The sequence below is a fragment of the Ceratotherium simum genome, chromosome X (assembly GCF_057802395.1).
Source record: "Ceratotherium simum simum isolate JZ-2026a chromosome X, ASM5780239v1, whole genome shotgun sequence".
NCBI lineage: Eukaryota > Metazoa > Chordata > Mammalia > Perissodactyla > Rhinocerotidae > Ceratotherium > Ceratotherium simum.
In genome coordinates, this window is record NC_141940.1 from 21,285,129 (window position 1) to 21,303,785 (window position 18,657).

The 18,657-nt window shown below is 38.1% G+C and overlaps 1 protein-coding gene across 1 annotated transcript in view; it reads left to right on the plus strand.

Annotated features, from left to right (window-relative positions):
• The first annotated feature begins 15,286 nt into the window (after window positions 1-15,286).
• ZNF280C (zinc finger protein 280C) overlaps window positions 15,287-18,657 on the plus strand; it is a 60,335-nt gene continuing 56,964 nt past the window's right edge. The window contains 1 exon segment of the mRNA XM_087426855.1: window positions 15,287-15,435. The gene's annotated coding sequence lies outside the window, so the exon portion shown is untranslated.

Below are 18,657 nucleotides of genomic sequence, written 5' to 3' on the forward strand. Positions count from 1 at the left end.
ACCACGCACAATATCCATCCCACTTTTGATTGGTTGACTCCTACCAGTAATTTAAGCTCAGCCATCACTTCTTCCATGAAGCCTTCCCTAACGCACCCAGGCTGAGTCAGGAGCCCATTTGGAGCATACCTCTATTACAATACTTATATGTTTTATGAATCTGTTTCCACCACTTGAATATAATCAACTTGAAGGCAAGGACTGGGTCCCATTTATCTCAGTGTTCCCAATACCTGACATTGTGCTCAATAAGTATTTGTTACATGAATGAGGAGTAAAGGAATAAATAAATGAATGAATACCCAAACTCATTGTCCCCTACGCCTAATATACAACATCTGCTACAATCAAACTTGTCCCTTTATTGTCTCATACAAATATTATTTTCATTTATGTCTCCCTACTTTCCTTCATGTCTCTCCTCTTACCTAAAATGCCTCTTCTTTGCCTTATCAAGTTGTATTCATCCTTCAAGACCCTGCTTAGTCTAAACGCAGCTTAAGACTAGGCCTTCCATGTCTACTTCCATCTGCTCTAATTTCTCGTTTCTCTGAATTCTCACTGCACTTGACAGTCTGAACCATACAAAGCTAGTACTTGATATATGCTCATTAACCATTTCTGGGGTGTTGAGCCTAGCTTGCCAATTAGATGTTAATATCCTAAGAGAAGGGTCTATCTTGTATCTTCTTGGTGCCCCCCTTAATAAATAGCATAATGCAAACAAGTGATTACAAAAATTTAAACCTTTCAACTATGAGGGGCTAAGTCAATCTCCGCATATAGTTACCAGAGGAATGTGAAAACTCTCTTTTCCTAGAAATTATATAAGTGGGCTGATCATCCTTGAGACTTGTTCAAGAGCCCTCTACTGCTAAGTAGTTTAATCAGAAATGTGAGGAGCATAGAAAAGCCTTTAACTGGAATCTTAGAGACCTAAGTCATTAAAGGTATTTTTTCCACCAAAATTTATGACATAGTGACTTTTCTTAATGGGAGATTCATTCTACTAGCTACTCAATCTATTGCACTTATTCTATATGAGGGTAGTATTGTTTGATATCCCCTGTTATTTGATATGTCCCCAAGAATCTATGATCCCAGTCTTTCATACTCTCTATACATTCATTCATTCAACATCCATTTATTGAACAGCTAAAGAGATAGGATAGTATAATGGCTAAGATTCCAGATGCTAGAACCAGAATTCCTGGGTTCAAATCCTTGCTCTAACACTTTCTATTTGTGTGACTGCAAACAAAGTACTTACCTTCTCTGTGCCATCTGTAAATGGAGCCGATAAAAATAGTACTTTCCTGATAGAGTTGTTGTATGAAATAATTAATATTTATAAAGTACTGAGAACTGTGCTTGGCACACAATAAGTGCTATATAATTTTTTAGCCACAATTGTAATCACCACTATATACCCAGTGTCTCTACTGATACCTCTCCTTTCTTTCCCACATTCAATTTCTTCATTCACTAAAGTGTTCTGAGGGGGAATCTTCTTGAAGGCCCCACTCATAATAAACACACATTCCTGGGCACTTTGGTTACTCTATCAGATGTACCACTTGACATTTTTGTTTTTGATAGGATGAGAAACAGAACAGGAAAATTTTATTGTGGAACCATTGAGTACAAATGGAAAAAACATTAGACTGTGAGTAAGGAAAACTAGGTTCTAGTACTTTCCCTGCCATTTCTCTCTTGTCCCTTGTGTGATATTGGACAACTCTTTTAACCTTTCTAGGTTTCCATTGACTCATCTTTAAATTAGTTGTTTGGCCTAGAACAATAGTTTTCAAATGTTTATTATTTATTTTATATCGTTGGAAACTTTTCACATAAATATTAGGTAGAAGCTCAAAATGTAAACATGGAGTTGCTGCTTTGGTCAAAAAGAAGATGAGGAGCTTCCTGAAGCACCTTTTAGTTAAGCATTGGGCCATAGAGGTTAAAACCATAGAATTTAATCAGTGGTGTGCTGGTAAATCAGCTCTCCTAGAACAAACAAGACCTGATTAGTAGCGTTTGCTGATTTCTCATGCTGTTAATACTCCATCATGGCCAATTTCAACCTACCAATGTGACGTCACTGAACAAGTTGAGAAGAAATGTGCACAATCAGCTCTCCTAAGCCAGTAGGGGCCAACTCCAGTACATCATTGGACTCAATTATCTCCAGCATTTTTGGACTTTGAGATTTTGGCCAGGGAGAGTTTAGGGCACTCGGGGCTTGAGTGAGTATGCAGAATGTTGGGAAGGGTGTTTGGTCATGGTTGCCAGATGGTGAGAAATATTTAAAAGAGAAGATAAAGGGCACTAGGTTTAACATTTTGTCAATGTCAGCTTTGAGGGCATAGGACTAGGACTTCAGCATTTTATGTATTTGTCTCCAAAAACTTTCTCCACATTCAGAAGGAAAATGAGTTGACCAAATGCCATTGAGGAACCTAAGGAGCCACAGTCCTATCGAGAAAAAGAAAACAAAACAAAATCATATGTAAGTTTATAGTAATTAGAGTAAATTGAAAGCGCAGATAATCTGTCAGCCCAGTTCATGGAGTTCCCTGGGCAGCCAAATAAATATTTCTGTGTGACCTGCTTCAAATGTCTCTGTGTTCGGGAATATTATAGCTGACATGTGTATACTGAACACCTACCTTAGGCATCAGGCTCAGCCCAAATTCAGTCCAGGAAAGAAACTGGAAATGGAGCTAGAAGAGAGGGTTCAAAGATTTTCAGGCTTCAAATAATTTTCTCTTCCTCCCCAGCATTTCTCATCTCTCTTCTTTCCCTCTCTCCATCTTCTCCTCATCCCCCTCCCTTTTCTCCTCACTCTTCTCCCCTCTACCTCTCTCATCTGCCTTTAGCTCCTCCTCCTCCTCTCCCCTGCCATCTTGCCCTGGAAGGAGGCTGTTTCTTGGGCTGCCTTGTACCAACCCGAAGCACAGTTGTATCAAAATGAAAATTGGACAAGCCTCAGGGTCAGGCAGATGGCAGGTCTGAGGTTTAGTTTCCCTGACTTGCTATCAGTTTCTATGTGACTTAGATGTTGAGTGGAGAGCAAGTGGACCTACCACGGCATATCTAGCCCCCAAAGCCAGTGGGATGACTATAGGGAGTGACAGAAATTCTGAGATTGGAGCAAGTGGCAACCAAGGTGAGGTCAAATCAGCCAAGAAATGCTACCTCAATAAATCAAAAGAGACTAGAGCACCAGATTCACCAGCCACGGACTTCAGCCTTGAATGCTCACAGGGCAGCCAGCACCCAGGTGGACCAGGGTCATTGCCAAGAAAAGAGAATAGAGAGAAAAACTTACTATGGGTCTCCATTCTTCCATTCATACACCCAGACACTATCCTAGAAGAAAGTCAGGGATGAGGAGACCTTCTGAAAATTGAACATTATTTAAGAGGCCTGAACATTAGCTTAAGGGACTATTTAAGTTATCAAATTGGACTAAGTCTTAATCATATTGGATTTGGTTATTATTTTACTGGAAATTTTGAGTGGAGGCTATGGAAGGTTAGTGTAATTATTGAAAAAAGTCACATTTTATTCTGGACACTTGATTTATGGGTATGTTTATTTTGCAACCCATGCTATACCCATTTGTGTGAGTGAATGATGAATATATAAATTTGCAATGATTTAAGTGTTCAAAATTCTTGAGTTAGTCTGAGAGTGGGAGATGTTTACTGTAGCTCATCAGGTTCCCACATAGCTGTTGCATTTGGAAAGCCCTTACACATATAGCAAATAATAGTAGCTAAAACTTACTGAATTCTTACTATGAGCCAGACACTATTCTGATCTAAGTATCTTCACAATAACTCACCATGTTAAGAGTTGTATTTCTCTCTTCAGATGCGAACCGAGGTACAGAAAAATTAAGTAGCTTACCCAGGTTCATAGCTAGCAAGTGATGAAAGTAGGATTAGAACCTAGGCTTTAACCAGAACTTGTGCTCCCCCTGAATTCCATGTACAATTGCTTGCTGCTGTAGGCAGTTTCCTAGCTGCCTTTAGTGATGAGGACATAAAGACCATTTATTCATTACACAAATATCATTGAGGGTCTACCATACACCAAGCTCTATGCTAGGCCCTGAGAGACAATGGTGAGTATGCTTGAGGGAGAGTTTTATGTTGAGCACATTTATATGCTGGAGGAAAAAAGAGACAACGGAAAGAAGTAAAAGAAACTGTTTGGAGGCAGACTCATTCGTGGAGCAAATTCCCAAGGAGGTGAGAGGAGATGGAATCAAAAGCAAGAGATTTGCCTTGAACAGGAAGAGAAGCACCTATTTTGAAGAGATGAGGAAATCAGGCTAGCAAGATTTCACCTTAAACAATATCAATTGAATCAAGTGATTTTTCATGCAAATAGAAAATGACTTTCTGATTGTAGAACACTGTTTTAAATTCAAAGCAGAAGAAATCAATGCAGGAAAGAAATTGATCACAGAACATAACTGGCTCCTATTCTAATCTATACAAATTTTCATTATCCATCCCTCAGCATACTACATGTACAGTTAATTTCAATAAAACAAATGTAATGAACTTTAGAAACTGGTCTTTTTTATACCAGTGCCCTGAAAGGTTTCTTACCAAGACCACCAATGACATACCAAAGCCAATGTTTAATTCTTTCTCTTAAGCTTACTCTTATCTTCAGCAGCATTTATCACAACTGACCTCTGGGGAGAGGAAGGGGCATCTTGAAACACTTTTTTATCTAGGTACCTAAGACACCACTTTGAAGACAGTTTCTTCATACCTCACTTGCGGCTCTCTCTTAGTGTCCTTTGCTGGAGTTTCCTGCTCTTCCCCACTTTAAATGTATTATCTCAAAGCTCTGTATCCAGTCCTCTCCTCTCCTTTTTCTCCTCTCCATTCCATTCCCCTCTCCTCTCCTCTTTTACTCTCTTCTCTTCTTTATCTAGACTCCCTCTGAGCAATCTTATCCAGAGCAATGGATATTCAACCTATTTCTCTCCTGAGCTCTAGGTTAGTATACTTTCAGTTTAATTCACACCCCACATCCAATTCATTAGTAGGTTTTATCAATTCTAACTCCAAATTACATCCTCAATTCAACTATTTCTCATTACCTCCGGATCAATAACCCTAGTATACACTGCCATTATATTTTGTCTGGTCTCTTGCAAGAACATCCTAACTGGTAATTTGACTCACCTAGATGCAGGTGAGCCAAGATTGGTGAGCATGTGTGCAGAGGAATTTGAGGTCCTGCTGTGTGTACGAGCTTCAGAGTGTGTGGTGTCTGTACTGGGAGGACCGTGGTGAGCTGGTCACTGGGTCTGGGCTGGGACTGTGAGGTTGCTTAAGGACTGTGCACTCTGGGTTTGTGGCTGGGGCAGAGCACCACGAGATGTCCCTCCTACACACATGCATCACTGATGGATTGTGCAGCAGTGGCAAGAAAAAGCAAAACACGGAGCAGGAAAAAAAGTCCTCTTCTTCCTGCAGTGTCTCTCCAGTACTCTCTATTGACAAAGTTTAACACTGTGCTCACTGTAAGGGATAAATATTTAAAGAATCTAGTCTATTATCACAGAGCACACTTCACTGAAGGATGAATTTGGAGCTGAGAGGCAATACATTGACAACTGGCACAACATATTTCCAAACAATACACAAATCTTAACTAACTTTCTCAAATCACTATAGTATAGGACTTATTATTATATTCATTTCTAGGATTATAAATTATTTATGGAACTGGAATTCAACTTTAGAATTTACCGTTCCCATGTCTTTGTTCCCATTCCTAGTTTAAGCCTATTCTATGAACACCATTAATACAATGAATGATTAAAAATCCAAAAAAGTACACGCCAGCAATGTCACTGGGTCACTGAGTCCACATTTAGCAAATGCTTGGACAGAGGGCTGAGCATGGACAGCAATGCTTGATGGCTATATTATAGATTTCTGGCAGATGAATCAAAAAAATAGTTCTTTCAAACTTATCCAAGAGATAAGAATTGCTATACTTTCCTGTGTGCAATCACTCTTTAACAGCAAAACTAGTCCATTAGCCCAGATCAGGTAGTTACAATAGCTACCTAGTAAAGAGCAAGTCCCTGAGGGTTATGCTAGAGGTTGGTGAGATTTCAGAGAAAAATTAGGTCAAGAGGTAAGAATAAAAAGACATAGAATGTTCCGCTCTCTGGAGAAGGCTAGCTTGGGTGAGTGTCATAGGCACACAAGGGGCATCATGAGTTTCTGGGGTACTTGTGCGTGTTGGCAATGGGGAAGAGACACGGAAAGGGAAGAAGGTAAAAGAGTAGCAGATAAACGTCTTTCACAATGTCACCATTTTGCTTAGAAATGGCCTTTTTCAACCAGAGAAGGGAAATGGAATCAAGGTTGTCCCAAAAAAACATGCAATACACGTATTTTTCTACTTCAGTGTGGAATTATTTTTTATTTTCATTTCAATATACATCTGTAGGAGTTCTCTTCAAAGTAAATATAAAACGACTCAGGAGAAGTTGAGAAACTAGTTTTCTTATCCTGTTTTTCTATGCAACTACTTCCTGCAACCCCGCTCCATGTTATCAAGGGACCATTCTTTCTCAGTGTGATATATACACTTCCCTCACAATTTCAGTGCCCAAAAGACAGCTTAGGGTGAAATGATATTTAATTTTTCCATAATCTCCAGTCTGCCTGTTAGCAACCCCCTTCCATTGGTATGGACAACTGACCATTTCTCATCCTTATGTAGAGTGCAAGCTCTAAAACCTTCTTCCAACTAATGGTGTCAGTTAAGCCCCTCCTATATAGAAATAAAACTGTTCGCTTGGCTCATCTTAATAGACGAAAGTGGGTAATTTGAGTTTGAAAGGACTTTTCTGTAGACAAACTCAACACAAGGTGTAAAGATATCCATGAGGTTGTAAATTAAGTGATTTGTATATAAACTCCCAGTAGACCTCTGATACTAAGGCAGTAGGCACTCAATAAAGTCATTGATTGTAGTAAATAAATTAAATAAAGCATCAACACTTAAGCATTACCTCATTTGCCTCATATCTCTATCCCCACACTTTCAATGTCCTGATATTGCACCTCCCAATATAGTGCTGGTTCTCAAGTTTTCTCAGACTCTGGTTTCTAGAGCTCTGTTTTTATAGAACTCTGTTTACTTAGCCCAGGCTAAGACATTTGCTGCAGATACAAAAATGTGAATAATTGTTTTTTGGGAAAACTAAGAATTCTTGACAATAAAGAGCCTGAAAATTTGTGATAAAAATGAACATTTAAATGCTTATAAAACTAACTGGAAAAGGCGGAATACAAATTTGTATATGCAATCTAACCTTAATTCTGTAAAAATAGAGAGAAAAAAGAATTGAAGGAAATAAAATTTAACCAATGGTTGCCTCTGGTGGTGGCTTTATGCATTTTTGTCTTTCTTTAAACTTTCCTATACACTCAAAATTTTCTATAAGGAACCTGTGTTTCTTTAATAACCAGAAAAAAATATATTAAGAAATCAATTTAAAACTCCAAAACAATAGCTTCTTGATGTGTAATATCAATCAACAAAGAGTATATTATGTTTGTTTGTGTATATATACATATATATCATATAGTCATTTCATAGATGTAGACTAAAGGCCAACATTATTGACCAAATTGAAGTGAAATTAACTAAAGGTTTTGAATTTTTCTAGAAAAGTTGATTGTAGACTTACAAAACAGAGAACTCAGTTGACTATGGATAATTCAACTGTTAGTATTAGGAAATTCAATACTTATTGAATTTTATTGAAAAATGTGATACTTAGAAACTGATAAGGCACAGGCATAAAAAATAGAAAAAAGTAACTACATAAAGCTATGGTAGATACTAAAATGACACAGTAATCAATTTATTTTAATATCAAATATCAATTTATTATTCTTATTTCAGAATAACTTTTAGGTACAAAACTTATGCCTTACCTCACACATTTTTCCACTTTTTATTTGGAAATACTTTCAAACTTACATAGAAGTTGTAAAAATGGTACAAAGAATACCTTTATATTCTTTACCCAGATTCACTTATTATCAGTAATTTATCTCATTTGCTTTGATCTATCTATCTATCTATCTATCTATCTATCTATCTATCATGGACTGAATGTTTGTGTCCCCCCAAAATTCATATGTTGAAATCCTAACCCCCTCAAAGTGATGATATTAGGTGATGTAGCCTTTGGGAGATGATGAGTTCATGAGGGTGGAGCCCTCATCAAGGGGATTAGTGCCTTTAAAAAAGAGACCTCAGAGAGCTCTCAGGTTCCCTTTGCCATTTGAGAACACAAAGAGAAAACTGCCATTTATGAGCCAGGAAGCAGGCCCTCACTAGAGCCGAATCTGCCAGCACCTTGTTCTTGTACGTTCTAGCCTCCAGAACTGTGAGAAACAAATGCTTTTTGTTTAAGCCACCCAGTCTATGGTATTTTTTATAGCAGCCCAAACTGACTAAGACACTCTCTATCTACCTATCTATCAACACACACAGGTATACACACACACACACACACACGTACATATGTATGTAATATTTTTTCTGAAACATTTGAGAATAAGTTGAGTGTAAGTTTATCCATAAATACTTCAGTATATACTTCCTTCACCCATGAATACTTCAGTATGTACTTCCTAAGACTAAGAATATCCTCTTACATAGCCACCATACAGTTATCAACTTCATTAAATTTAGCATTGTTATAACATAATAATATACCATATGTATTCCCATTTGTCAATTAATCCAATACTATCTTTTAAAAATATTTACCCTCCAGTACATGTTCTGGTCTAGGATCAGGTATTACATTTAATTTAGTCTCCTTTAATCTGGAACATTCCTATAGCCTTTCTTTATCTTTTACGACAATGACATTTTTGAATAATGCAATCTTTTTTTTTTTTTTGTAGAACATTCACCATTTTGGGTTTGTCTGATATGTCTCCTGATTAGATTCAAGTTATACGTATCTGGCCAGAATACATAAGTGATGTTGGGTTTTTGTGTCCTTCTCAGGGCATCACACCTGGAGGTACAAAATGTCCATCTGTGCCTCATTGATGATACTAATTTTAATCATCTGGACAAGATTGATATTTTTTAAGTGTACACTTAAATATCTGTAAGCTTCTCCTTACAGTTTGGCAAGGCTATCTTAAATATTGTAGTAGACTTCATTATTATTGACTTATGCATTCCCTCACAACCCCCTCTACTGTCACATAAAATGTAAGAACCACAGAAGCAAAGATCATTGCCAGTTTTGTTCAGTGATACAGTATATTCCAAGCACCTGGTATCAGATCCATATTTATTGTGTGAATGAATCAACAGATGATGACGGTTAATAGAATGTTGAATAACAGGGTATTTATTATAATAAAAAGCCTTCATGGAAGAATATCATGAAAGCAATGCTAATTCAGTGCTCTATGATTATAAAATATAAGAACAAGATGAAAAACATATGACTGACAATAATCGTAAAACCTCCTCCGATTTTTGCCAATATTTTTAATGAAAACCATCAGTAGCAAAACTGACTGATTTAGGTTGCAGTGTATATTCCCCTTGTCACTCTCTGGAGGCAACATTAGCAGAAATAAAATTACTAGAAAGTAGGAAGTAGAAGGAGGCATGGAAGAGAGAGAACATAGACCCATTTAGATTTTGCTCTCCAGCTCTGAGCAATGGATCCATTCTCCCTTTGCATGATTCTGATATGCACACACTCCACTTACCAGAGTTTGGTTTAAAGAACATCAGTCCAAAACAACATAGTTCAAATTTCAGTTACCACCATATCTGGAAGTATAAGGGAATACTATGAACAATTGTATGCCAACAAGTTAGATAATCTGGATGAAATGGACAAATTCCTAGAAAGACACAAACCATGGAAACTAATGCAAAAAGAAATAGAAAATATGGATAGATCTATAGCAAGTAAAGAAGTTTATTTAGTAATCTAAAATTTCCCACACAGAAAAGCCCAGGACCAAATGGACTAACTGTTGAATTCTACCAAAAGTTTAAAGAAGAATTAATATCAATGCTTCACAAATGCTTCCAGAAAATAGAAGAGGATGAGACGCTTCCTAGCTTATTCTAAGAGGCCAGTATTACCCTAATACCCAGACTAGACAAAGACATCACAAGAAAAGAAAAAAACAAGAAAAAGAAAAAGAAACCACAGACTGATATCTCTATGAATACAGACTCAAAAAATCCTCAATATGACCTAAATAAATGGGAAGACATTCTGGTTTTATGCATTAGAAGACTTAACATTGTTAAGATGGCAATACTACCCAAATTGATCTACAAATTAAATGCAATGTTATCAAAGTTCCAACTTTTTTTTTTCATAAATGGACCCTAAAATTCATATGGAAATACAAGAGATCTTAAAGAGCCAAAACAATATTGATAAAGAAGACCAGTTGGAGGATTCACACTTCCTGATTTCAAAATTTAGGACAAAGCTACAGTAATCAAGACAGTGTAGTACTGGCATAAGGACAGACATATAGATCAATGGACTAGAATTAGGATCCCAGAAATAAATCTATATATTTACAGTCAACTGATTTTGACAAGAATGCCAAGACCATTAAACGGGGAAAGAATAGTATTTTCAGAGAATAGTGCTGGAACAACTGGATAGCCACATGCAAAAGAATGAAGTTGGCTCCCTATGTCACACGCTATACAAAAATCAACTCAAAATGGATCAAAAACTTAAATGTAAAACCTAAAACTATAAAACTCTTAGAAGAAGAACATAGGTAAATATATGTGACCTTGTATTAGTCAACAGTTTCTTAGATATGATACCTAAAGCATGAACAACAGGGAAAAAAAGATAAACTGGATTTCATCAAAATTAAACTTTTTTGCATCAGAGGACACTATCAAGTAAGTGAAAAGATAACCCACAGAATGGGAGAAAATATTTGCCAACCATATATCTATAACAATCTAGTATCCAGAATCTTTAAAGAACTCTAACAACTCAACAACAAAAAGATAAACAGCCCAAGTAGAAAATGAGCAAATGATTTAAACAGATATTCATGCAGAGAAGATATACAAATGACCAATAAGCACGTGAAAGGATGCTCAACATGCATAGGGGGATTGCAAATCAAAACCAAAACGAGATACTACTTTATACCCACTAGGATGGCTTTACACCCACTAGAATGACTATAATAAAAAAAAACGAACAAAAAAACAGAAGAGAGCAACTGTTGGCAAGGTTGTGCAGAAACTGGAATCATAATAAACCCTAGTGGAAATGAAAAATGGTGCAGCCACAGTAGAAAATTTTGGCAGTTCATCAAAAAGTTAATCACAGAGTTATCATCTGACCCAGCATTTACACTCTTAGATGTACACCAAGAGAATGGAAAACATATTTTCACAAAGAAATGTGTATGTGAATGTTCATAGCAGCATTATTCATAACAGCCAAAATGTGGAGACAACCCAAATGCCCATCAACTGACAAATAGACAAACAAAATGTGGTACATCCATGCAATGGAATATTATTTGGCCATAAAAAGGAATGAAATATATGCTACCACATGGGTGACCCTTGAAAATATTATGCTAAGGGAAGGAAGCCAGTCACAAAGGATGACATATTATATGATTCCATTTATATGAAACGTCCAGAACAGGGAAATCTATAGTGACAGAAAGTAGACTAGTGGTAGGCCAGGGCTCATGGGTAGCTGGGGGGTGGGTGGGTAGGGGAATAGTAGTCAATGTGTATGGGATTTCTTTTGGGGGTAATGAAAATATTCTAAAATTGACTTTGGTGATGGTCATGCATATCTGTGATTATGCTAAAAACCATTGAATTGTACACTTTAAATGAGTGAATTGTATGGTATATGAAGTATGTTTCAATAAAGCTATTTTTAAAAAAATCTTGTACACCAATGTTCATAGCTGCATTATTTGTAACAGCCAAAAAGTGGAAACAACCCAAATCCAACTGAAGAATGGATAAACAAAAGTGGTATATCTATTACATTGGAATCATATGCAGCCATGAAAAAGGAATGAAGTACTGATACATGCCACCACATGGATGAACATACCTCAAAAGCATTAAGCTAAGTGAAAGAAGCCAGACACAAAAAGCTTGCATATTGTATGATTCCATTTATGTTCGACATCCATAACAAGCAGATCTGTATGACACAAAGTTGATCAAACATTGCCAGGGGATGTAGGTAGGAGGGATTTGGGAGTGGCTATTAATAAGTCTAGAGTTTCTTTTTTGTGTTGATGGAAATGTCCTGGAATTAGATAGTGGTGATGATTACACAATATTGCAAATATATTAGAAACCACTGTATGGTACACTCTAAAATGGTGAATTTTTATGTGAATTTATCTCAAAAAAACAATTGCCAAAAAAGGCTATACTGGAGTAAATCCTTACTTAATGGCAGTCTTGAAAAAAAAAAAAAGAACACAGGGCCAGTTAGTCAACAGAACCAAGAGAGTGGTTTTCTAGAAGCTTGAGGGGTTTTTTTCTCTTTATTTTTTTGTTGTTGTTGTTGAGGTAACATTGGCTTATAACATTATATAAATTTCAGATGTACATCATTATATCTCAACTTCTTTATAGACTACATCATGTTCACCACCAAAAGTCTAGCTGCCATCTGTCACCATTCACATGTGCCCCTTTACCCCTTTCTCTCTCTCCCCCACTCCTTTCCCCTCTGGTCCACCAATCTATTGTTTGTATTTACATGTTCGTTTGTTGTTGTCATTTTGTTTTTTTATTTTCCACATATGAGTGAAATCATACAGTATTTGGCTTTCTCTATCTGACTTATTTTGCTTAGCATAAGACCCTCAAGTTCCATCCATGTTGTTGCAAATGGCAAGATTTCATATTTTTTATGGCTGAGTAGTATTCCATTGTATATACACAACACATCTTCTTTATCCATTCATCCGTTGACAGGCAATTAGGTTGTTTCCAAGTATTGGCTATTGTGAATAATGTTGCAATGAACATAGGGGTGCATATACCATTTCAAATTACTGTTTTCGTGTTCTTTGGATAAATACCCAGAAGTAGAATAGCTGGATCATATGGTAGTTCTATTTTTAACCTTTTGAGGAATCTCCATACTAATTTTCTATAGAGGCTGCACCATTTTACACTCCCACCAGCACTGTACAAGGATTCCCTTTTGTCCACAACATCTCCAACACTTGTTACTTCTTGTCTTTTTAATAATAGACATCCTGATGGGCTTGAGGTGACATCTCATTGTGGTTTTGATTTGCATTTCCCTGATAATTAGTGATGTGAATATCTTTTCATGTGCCTGTTGGCCATCTGTATATCTTCTTTGGAAAAATATCCGGTCAGGTCCTCTGCCCATTTTTTAATTGGTTTGTTTTTTTGTTGTTGAGTTGTATGAGTTCCTTATATATTTTGGATATTAACCCCTTATTGGATATATGACTGGCAAATATCTTCTCCCAATTGGTAAGTTGTCTTTTTGTTTTGTTGACAGTTTCTTTTGCCATGCAGAAGCTTTTTAGTTTGATGTAGTCTCATTTGTTTATTTTTTCTTTTGTTTCCTTTGCCTGGGAAGACATATTTAAAAAGATACTGCTAAGACTGCTGTCAAAGTGTGTACTGCCTATGTTTTCTTCCAGGAGTTTTATGGTTTCAGGTCTTACCTTCAAGTCGTTAATCCATTTTGAGTTAATTTTTGTGTGTGGTGTAAGATAGTGGTCTACTTTTATTCTTTTGCATGTGGCTGTCCAGTTTTCCCAGCACCATTTATTGAAGAGACTTTCCTTTCTCCATTGTATGTTCTTGGCTCTTTTGTCAAAAACTAGCTGTCCATAAAAGTATGGGTTTGTTTCTGGGCTCTTGATTCTGTTTCATTGATCTGTGTGTTTGCTTTTCTGCCAGTACCATGCTGTTTTGATTACCATAGCTTTGTAGTATACTTTGAAATCAGGGAGTGTGATTTCAGCTTTATTCTTTTTTCTCAGAATTGCTTTGGCTATTCAGGGTCTTTTCTTGTTCCATATAAATTTTAGGATTCTTTGTTCTATTTCCTTGAAAAATGTAGTTGGAACTTGGGTAGGAGAAGTGGAGATTTTTTTTTGTTTGATTGTTTTTTTGAGGAGATCAGCCCTGTGCTAACATCTGCCAATCCTCCTCTTTTTTTGCTGAGGAAGACTGGCCCTGGGCTAACATCCATGCCCATCTTCCTCCACTTTATATGGGACGCCGCCATAGCATGGCTTGCCAAGTAGTGCGTCAGTGAGCACCAGGGGTCCGAACCAGCGAACCCCATGCGCCGCAGCGGAGCATGCTCACTTAACTGCTTGTGCCACCAGGCCAGCCCTGGAAGAGGAGTTTTAAGGATAGAGCTGTCAACCATCCAAACAATTTTCCATGTGATGATTCCATTCTCACCAGGCATTCTTTTTATTATAATTTAGCTTCTCCTGTACATTTTCTTTTCAGAGAAAATTTGCTTACCACAATCTTCTGATCTTCTTGGCCATTACATTTTTCATGAAAAAAGAATAAATTGGATTGGAATTTTGGTTTAGTTTACAAATGTTTTCTGGTCAACCTGCCAAGGCAGATTGACCCTCCCCCTGCCCAATTTTAGTTCGGATGTGGAGGCTCATGACACTCTATACACTGAGCGAATTTGAGAGAAATTTTATTACTCAAAGGACCCGGGGAAGAGCAGGGGGCCCAAACAAGTCTGGGCAGCCTTGAGAGAGGGGCAGAGGGAGGGTACTGGGACTTTCTAGTCTCTAGGGATGGATCTAGGGGAAAACTCCCCTTCATGGGCTGTAGATTTCCAAGTTTTAAATTTCAGTGTGCAGCTCCAGTTTCGGGATTGCAACCCAGGTTGGACAACAGGCTCACTGAGATTAGTCTTGGCGCCAAGCCCTCACTTGGGCCCGTGGCCTACCGCCCCAGGCCCCATGGCCCCGCGGCCCGTGGCTCACGGCCCACGACCCACCCGAGAGTGGCGCTGCCTTCGAGAATGTGTAAGGCCGCGCACATGTCCCCGCCCGCCCTTCCTGGTCGGTTAGAAAAGAAACCCGGATGTGCGGGAGGAAGAAGGAGGAGGAGCTGGCGTTTACCCATGAGGCAGCGCGCGTAGTTACATACTTCTGTCCTCGTCTGAGGCGCTCATTCCTCGCTCGGAGTCGCTGAGGCCGCTACAGTTGCTGTGATCGCCGCCTAGTGTTTTCGCGCTCCTCCCTTTCCTCCTCCTCTTTCTCCTCCTTCTCTGAGTCCCAGTCAGGCCGACCTTCTCCACCTTCTCCACCTTCTCCGCTCGGGGTAAGTGTCCCCCGCCCCCGCCTGTGCCGCGCGGAAGCAGCCAGGGGCTCTCCCGAGCGGCGGTGCCCGCCTTGCTCTGAGAACGGCAGGTTGAGGGTCTGGATGCCGGCGTGTATCGCTGGGATCGCCCAGGGCGCGGGGGAGGGGACGGGCTTGGCAGAGCCGTGGCGGGTGGGCCACCATCTTGCGCCAGCCCCGGCGGGGGAGGGATCTCGGAAAGGTAGCTGCTTGGCGGCGGGGTTTAGCGGCCCGCACAGGCCGTGGCCGCGCGGGCCGCCGCCGCCTCCTCCTCACCTCACAGGGCCTGTGCGTGTGTCTGTCCCCAGCCCGGTTTTGGCTTTACTTTCTGGAGGCAACTCCCTTTGGTCTTTTGTATGTTTGATGCCTGATGTTTGGCGAGACCCGCCCACCCACAAATCTCTTCAGTCATAGGAAAAGACACCAGAGAAGGTTCCGAACTTTCTGGCTTTAGGGCCCCTTGGGCCCCTCCTTTCTGTCCAGTTTCCCCCACCCAGGTTACTGGTCATTCAATGCTCACACCCTTGTTCTTGCCAAAGGGACTTCGATCCTCCGTCAGAGAAATCGTGTTCCATTCCGTTATTGTCTAGAGGAGAGGAGCCCTGAGGAGAAACGTGGAGTTAGATACACAATTTTTTACCAGTGAGATTTGCAGGTTTCACTTAATGAGAAAATTATCTCATTCTGAGGTTTTATGCTTCTCTAGACACGGAGGGAGTTCCTTTTAACTTATCTCAAGTTTTAATGCTTTTTTAAAGGAGAAATCAGAGAAGAAAATGTCAAGTGAACCAGCTTCTGCAAGCACGGGAGATCTTCCTCCAAGGGATTCTCTTTGTTTGCAAAGATTTTTTAGTTTTTTTTTTTTTTAAACTCTGAACTTAAATTTTGCTTTTATTGTTTTCAGGTTTGGACTGTGTGTTTTAATGTCTTTTAGTGCCATTAAACGTAAAATTGAAACCAAGGATTAAGAGTTTTAAACTACAGAAGTCTCCTGTTAGCATTTGTGAGACGTTCTGCTTTGGGAGTTACAGTGAAAACTCAAACTGTCTCCTTAAGCAGAAACTTTACTGAGCCTATGAAGGCACTGGTTTGCTTATAAAATTAAGTTAGGTTTATGTGCCCTTGATGTTTTAACATCAGTACAAATATCACTATAATTATATCTTGCACTTGTATATTTCGTTGATATCACTCCTTTTGAAGTGGGCTGTGGGGCATTTATAGAACTTTTTAGAGGGCGAGGAAACAGCCTCAAGGAGAAGACTTTACTGAGGTCATGTACAGGCTAGGAAGTGATAGAACTAGTTCTTGAACCTAGATCTACTGATGCCTCCCCCAATGCTCAATTCACTATATTATGCCCCACTTTTTATGGGAGTGAGTTGGTCAAGGAGAATAAGCAAGGTGGATCATCTGAAAAATATAAGAAATATTTTTCAATTCTCCTTTCCGTTATATTTTTATTTTTAAGCTTGCATATCTTTTCAACTTTTTAGTATTTAAATAATATTGTTTTTACTTCCAAGCCTGTTGAAAAGTTGAAGAATAGCCCATTGAAAAAAGACCTGATGTTGAAGAGCAACAAATTTCAGCTTCTCCTATTCAAACCATTTTCCCCAGCTAAGTTTTCTAGTCCAATCTGATTTCTTCAGCCATTTCTTCTGTTTTACTACTCAGCATGAGCATTTTTTAGTAGAAAAGGAGAGTAAGGGGAAAGGAATATATAATTTTCTACCTTCTCTTCTCTCCCACTTGTTTTCTTTATTCAAGAGGACATTTAGAACCATATCAAATTTTTTTGGTTGCTGTTGTTATACTAATTGGACAGGGGAACTATCTAAATGAATAGCAATTTTTGTAAATAGAAAGTAATCCATAGTTTCAGTGACAGATAGGATGTTGGAAATTTATATTGAAAACATTTTGTTATTTCAAAAGTAACTTCTCAAAGATCAGAAGTATTTATGACATATTCATTAATTCAGGATATAATACTGGATAATTTTTTCTGTCTTCCTGCTTCAGAGAGGGACTTAAAAATATTTGGTTTTCAGGTTGTTTTAAATAATGACTCAGGAAGACTTGGTTTATTCAGTAATTTGTGTCAAAAATGTATGTCCAGACTTTTTTGATTCATTCTTTGCAAAGCAGTTTTCTTTTAAGGAGTGTTTTTCTTAACTTTCAATGTGTCTAGAAAAATAGCCATCACTGTGTACCATCTGGGTCCAAGGGACCATTTTTATTTGTTTTAAGTCATTTTATAAATTATATAAGAATAAAGAAATAGAGGGGCCAGCCCCGTGGCACAAGCTGTTAAGCGCGCATGCTCCACTGCAGCAGCCCGGGTTTCCCCAGGCGCACACCGATGCACTGCTTGGCAAGCCATACTTTGGCGGCGTCCCATATAAAGTGGAGGAAGATGGGCACGGATGTTATCCCAGGTCCAGTCTTCCTCCAAAAAAAAGAGGAGGATTGGCAGATGTTAGCACAGGGGTGATCACCTCACAAAAAAAAAAAAAAAAAAAGAATAAAGAAATAGTGAAACCAACTTTATTATATATTTAATAAGATTTAGACATGGTGTGCTTCTTGTACAGTCATCTCTCAGTATCTGTGGGGGGTTGGTTCCGGGACCCCCTACATATACCAACATCTACGATGCTCAACTTTATACATAGAAAAACAAAAATTTCAGGAGCTGATGAAAGAATCCAGCTGTCTTTTATTAAGACAGATATTAAAGATATTTGCAAAAATGTAAATCAATGCCACTTTTCTCATTAAATTTTTTGTCTTAGAAAATAGTTATTTTCATTAAAAATATTTATATGAACATATAATGGGCTTATTATTATTACTTTAAATAAATTGATACATATTTATTTTTTTCTGAGTTTCAATCTCTAATATGGTAAGTATCAGTAGATATAATCCGCATAAGCAAAAAGTTCATTGGGATTCTCAATAAGTTTTAAGAATAAGAAGAGATCCTGAGACCAAAATGTTTGAGAACTACTGATCTGGTGTGCTTTATTTGTGGAAATATTTTGACGGTTCTTTACGTGAACTAGAATTTTATTTTCTTTTTAGTGCTTATATTGATCAACTTGTAGTATGGCTTCCAGTAAAGAAAGAAAAGTTGAGCAAAATAATACAAGTACTGTACAACAGTTTTTCATGTGTTTTATTTAATCTTCCCAGTAG